Genomic DNA, 5,627 nt, shown 5'->3' on the forward strand with positions numbered 1-5,627 from the left:
GTCCCCATCGCCATGCTCTCCTTCCTCCTCGCTCGGGGAGAAAACAGAGTCATTTTTCCTTTTCCTCAAGTCCAGCTCCTGGGAGCACTGAGGGGAAAGGGGTGCAGCCGATGCACCAGTCTCCTCTTCCCCCTCACCCACCAGCTGTTGCAGATCCTCCGTGATGGACTGGATGGAGGAGAGGAGGGCATCTGTAGCACTTGCAGAGTCTAAGAAAAGCAGCTCCGCTGAATCCTGGGTATCGTCGCTGGACCCGCTCCACCGGGGGGCCCCACACTGGCCCTTGTTCTGAGGAGCAGGAGTGGGGGAGGGGTCCTCGCTGTTCTCGGGGGTTTTCAAACCCTCGTGCTTGTCTGGTGCAGTCTGCGGTTGTGGGAGCGTAGTGGATTTCTCTTCCACCGGCCCCGGAGCCACAGCAGGACTGATCCTGGCTGGAGGCTGAGAGTCTTTGTCCAACAAGGGTTCTTTGTTTGACTTGTTGTTTGCTTTGGCTTTTCGGGCCGGTTTGGCTGAAACAAGCACTGCCTCATCCTTTCTCATTTTGAGTTTATTGGCGTAGGCGTGAGGGCAGTTCTTAAAAACGTGTCCTTCCGAACCACATAAATTGCACTTTGGCAGCATTGAACAGTCAGAGGCTAAATGTCCCTGTTTTCCACAGGTCTTGCAGCATTTCACAGTGCAGGACGATGCCAGGTGTCCCACAGCACCACAGCGCCGACACACCTTTGGTTGTCCCACATAAAAAACATAGCCATTGCAGGCGCCCAGCCGGATCGTAGAGGGCAGGTGCCTTAAGCCTCCATTTACATTGTCCGGTAGCAAGCGAACCTCGAATTTCCTTGCTCCTGTTTTTATACCGTCAACATCTCTAACCTCAGTTCCATGGTGGACGGTGCAGTACTGCTTAAGCCAGGTGTGAATGTCCTCCGTCTTTGCCAGTTCCGAGAACATAACAACATGCACCGTTTTCCTCTCTCTCTGTGTCAGAGGCTGCAAGTTGATCTTCTCAAGGGCAGGAACTTTCCCTTTTTTTGCCTCAAACACATCCACACATTGTTCAAACAGAGAATAGGTAGCAAAAACAACCTCAAATGCTTTCTGACCTGGGAGAGCGAAGATGAAATCCAAGTGCCGAGGTTCAAAGCCAAGTTCCTTCTGTAACACTTTTCTGCTGAACTGCATACGATCCATGAAGAGGTCATCCAAAAGCTCAAAACGTACAGCATTGTTGCGGGATCCAAAGGTTGCCATCTCAAACTGCAAAACAAACACTGCTTCCACAAAACAAGAAAACAATCCAACTACTCCAACTACAGGCTGATCAAGGTATCTCCCCTGCCAGGTAAGCCGAGAGCCGCAGGCGATGAGCCCGGAGCTGAACGGGCCCCACTGGCTCATTTGTAAGGCCAGGTGCATTGCCAACCACGACCGGCAGGGCAGAGGCTTTGAAGGCGGCCTGGGCTCCTGCAGCTGTGCTGCCACGCACTCTGGTTTCTCTTCATCTCGTACAAATCTTTTGCCTTTTACTAAAGATTTCCATGGAGAGGAGCATGAATGAGTTCCATACAATTTTTGTGCTTCCCTGCCTTCGGGTGGGGCGCAGCTGGGCTGGTCAAAGAGAGAAAACAAAATCGCTCACAATCGCTCTTATTATGGCGACTGTGGCCGTCTGCTCTGTGAGTCCTCGGTCTCCGCCTGTCTGATTGGCGCTCTTTTCTTTGGGGGGCGGGAAGTGTCCGGCCGCAAATATGAAGCGTTACAGCAACGACATGCCATGAGACGATTGATAACGATTTCCATAGGATCCCCGCGGTTGCCTGGCAACCGTCAGCTTTGCGCAGTGGCAGTATCGTAGCCTGTGAGGTATAGCCGAGGCGCGATTATTGCTAGTTGAAAACTTTTCCCAATACCCCGCTTCCGCCGGTTTGCAATACAATCGTCGAAAGCAATTTTTGACAGTCTCGTCAGTGCGTGACATAGTCTTGCAGGCATCGTGCTGTCTAACTGCAATACTATACCGCTGGAGGAAAAAGCCCGGGTTCAATGAGCCTTGGAATGTGACTAGGAAAGTGAAGCCTTTTGAAAGAGGTAATGTCAACGCTTTTTTAACAGAGTACCAAAAAAGCGTCTTTTTTGAAGGCCTGGGCACTGAGCATTGTTGGTTCAGTGGTAGAATTCTCGCTTCTCACGCGGGAGGCTCTGGTTCGATTCCCAGCCAAAGCAGTGGCTTTTGCAGCGAGCGGCTCCATCACTTGCATCCCTTTGCAACTCGCAACTGAAAACCCACTGAAGCTAAGCAGGTGTGAGCCAGGTCAGTACCCGGATGGGGGTGAGCTACAGGGAAAAACAAAGTTTCCAGCTGGAAGCGGTGTTAATGGTGCCGGCGGGGGGGCGCTCACCCTGAGGTCTGTGCGGGTCCCAATGCCCCAGCATAGTGACGGAGACGCTGTGTTGTAAAAGGGTGCTGTCTCTTGGATGAGATGTAAAACCGAGGTCACAGCGCTCTGTGGTCATTAAAAATGACCACCAAAACCTTTGACAAAAGCTCTTGGTAATTGATGGTCTTCAATAATGCTTCTCCTTTAGGTACATTTTAAATCAGCTGAAAAATGCTGTGAAATGGGGGGTCACTTCACGCCAGTGTAGGATTTGGGTTACAAGAACTATAAAACTGCACGAGAAAGCCCGTACACTGAATTACACGGCTTTCAATTCAAAGGAGGGCAAAAGAAATTCCCTGAGTTTGATTTTTTGCAGCACAGAGAGGATTGCTGTCGTGAGGCTGGTTAGCTCAGTTGGTTAGAGCTAATAACACCAAGGTTGTGGGTTCGAGTCCCGTACGGGCCAGGTCCTTTTCTCCTCTCTTACAAAAGCTGTTAGGTTCCTTTCCGTGGTGAGATGGGTTGTCATGCAACGCTGCTACATAGTGCCGACAGACAATTAAATGACAAAAATGAAGAGAGTTAAAGCAGCTGGAAAGATTTTCTTACAACTTTTGAGCTGACACAGTTTTGGAAAATGTTTTCTTCACGCTGCACTGTACCACATAGGCAGCCAAGAGTCTCCAAAACAAAACAGAATTGACAGTCATATAATGTCCATTAACCCCGGTTTTAAACACAGCATCATGTCTGCCATCATAAGAATATGAGTCCAATATTCTAGAATATAGTCAGAATGTCTTCTAACCTTACCTGTGGTGTCTTTAATCCCTATTGCTAAATGCATGATGTACGTACTGCATACATGTGTCTTGAGAATGAGGAATGGGCCCCTGAGACATTTACCTGTTTCACAAATGATCGTATTTTACTAGAGATTCTGTTTGGGATTCAGATGTGCATTCGGACAGCAATCCCTTTCAAGAAATGATACGTTCTGGATGAGGTCAAAGGTGCTGGAACACTGTATTTAGGATGTATGTAAGCAGTGAAGTAGTGCAACACACTGGATCATTATATTATTAGAATCTATTCTACTTAAATTATTACATTCTACACAACTTGAGCTCTCAGCACCGTACTGAGCCCAGGTGTTTTTCTAAAGCTGTCAGGTGCAGTTCATTTACATGAAGGAAATCTCTTACTGGGTACGATTACAATGCAGTAAGTAGCACAGACTACTTAGGGAGTAGGCTGATGTGTTTAAAAACAACCAGCGCCAGACAGGAGTCGAACCTCCAAACTCCTAATCCATAGTCAGACACATTATCCATTGCACCACTGGCCCTCGTGTGACACTGCAGGGCTGTAACCCAGTGAGCTTAGCACTGCAACTAGTAAAATATTACCCCCGGTCCATTCTTTTCCAAAAGTGAGAAACACCTGTTTTCTACATTTTGTCTGTTTTAAAACCATATCTCTTTAAACCAAACCAAGAGTTTGTCTTTTGCACTGATATTCTGATTCATTTCGATTTCAAAGAAAAAAAAAACATTACCTTCCAAAGCATCATAAAATTGTCCCTTCCTCCAGACTCTACTTCTCTCTTGTAGTAGTACAGCAGACCTTTCCAGGTGAGAAGATCACAGAGTCCGAAATGAGCTTCCTCCATCAAGCAAAGTACCTGAACTTGACTCTGTCATCATAAAAGCGCCCCTGTAATAAAGAAATTAAATCCGAAATCAAGAGGGCAGTTGCCTACTGAAGTTCAAGAAGTCATAAATTTTAACCTAGCAACATATTAAAGGCTGCATCTATACAATTACGATTCTAGAAATGCTCACCAGATTACGTTTTAAGAAAGAACTGCGCCTCAGGTTCCGCCGAGATCTTAACTCGGATGGCAGGATTCAGAGGCTGGAGTGTGGAATGATGGCGCACGGAGGGTCCACATACTGTGGATCCCTCAGTGATCTTCCGCGTGTTCAAACCGCCAGCGTGTGACTCCCCTATCCCCCTGACCTCATTGCTCTGCTCTCGCCTCTGTGCAGCTGAGCCCGACTCATGGTAAAGTGAAAAAAATATGCCCTCAACGTGAGATTTACTCTGGAGTGAGGATAGTTGTTACCTTCTTATCGTTGAAACGGATGTATGTGATGTGGCGACTAGGTTCTTCTCCATTAGCAGGCTTAAGGTTAAAGAAGTCATTGCTGACTTATTTTTTTTTTGCCAGCCGCGAGCGCTGATTAGCGAGGTTTGTATTTCATGTTTTGCAAGTTGCATCCATTTTAAGACAAACAAGTCGTTCAAGACAGGAAATGAATACTTGCATTTAATTAAGTCTAGACGTATGCGGTTGTCCATAATGACCAGTTCTGTTCGAGAACACAGAACAAAAAAAGGCACCGCTGGGATTCGGACCCAGGATTTTCTGTTTACTAGACAGGCGCTTTAACCAACTAAGCCACGGCGCCCCGGGAGTGCTGTCCTTTTGCAGCCACTTGGACACACCACTCAGACACATCTGCATTCGGTGTGTGCTCCGCCTGCTCGCTGAGCAAGTTGCCACCTTTACATACAATAGCAACATCGACACCAAGAGAAAGGATGACAAATGGCTTTTATCTGGAACTTTTCATGTCCAAGGAGCTCAATGTGCTTTCTGTGTACAACAGGGCCACTGAACTCCACACTGGCCACTGAACCACAGCAGTGGCTTGCTGGCTTGACATCTCCCAAGGAAAATGTTGAAATCGCATGTGGAACAGGAAAATGACCCTCGAGTATGAGGGAAAAAAAAGAAAAAGATCAACTGGAGTGCGCCAACCCATGTCAGGACAGCCCAGTTTCCTAGACGAGGTGGCCGAGTGGTTACTGTATGCTGAGTCTAAAGACAGTTTCACCCGTTTTCTGATTGCTCGGTTCTGTACCAGTGCAGACATGTCAAACAGTGAATGGCTGTACCTCTATTGTATCCGTGCTCAATGAATGAAATCGGTAACAAATGAATATATGTCTAGTTATACGAAAAACGAGTGGTTTATCGACTCATCTTCATTTGCAGATTTAGAGGCAGCTTCGATATTCGTTTTACAGATGTTTTTTTTTTTTTGAATATGGGTCACACACATGCCACAGCAACAAAACATCTCTAGAGATGAGGCTATAGATCACCTTTCCATCCTGCAGGTTTTCCTCTCAAAGCCTACGGCACCAACGGCGACCCCTGCTGGCCGGGAGAGCAAA

The 5,627-nt window shown here is 47.2% G+C and overlaps 2 non-coding genes across 2 annotated transcripts; both read left to right on the plus strand.

The window, feature by feature from the left end:
• Positions 1-1,482: 1,482 nt before the first annotated feature.
• Positions 1,483-1,599, plus strand: LOC148632994 (U5 spliceosomal RNA). The gene has a single exon (XR_015934145.1). It is a non-coding gene; the product is annotated as a U5 spliceosomal RNA (small nuclear RNA).
• Positions 1,600-1,829: 230 nt separating this feature from the next.
• Positions 1,830-1,971, plus strand: LOC148632995 (U4 spliceosomal RNA). Its single transcript, XR_015934113.1, has one exon. It is a non-coding gene; the product is annotated as a U4 spliceosomal RNA (small nuclear RNA).
• Positions 1,972-5,627: the final 3,656 nt, after the last annotated feature.

This window comes from Lepisosteus platostomus, unplaced genomic scaffold (assembly GCF_059453375.1).
Source record: "Lepisosteus platostomus isolate fLepPlt1 unplaced genomic scaffold, fLepPlt1.hap1 Scaffold_54_H1, whole genome shotgun sequence".
NCBI classification, from domain to species: domain Eukaryota; kingdom Metazoa; phylum Chordata; class Actinopteri; order Semionotiformes; family Lepisosteidae; genus Lepisosteus; species Lepisosteus platostomus.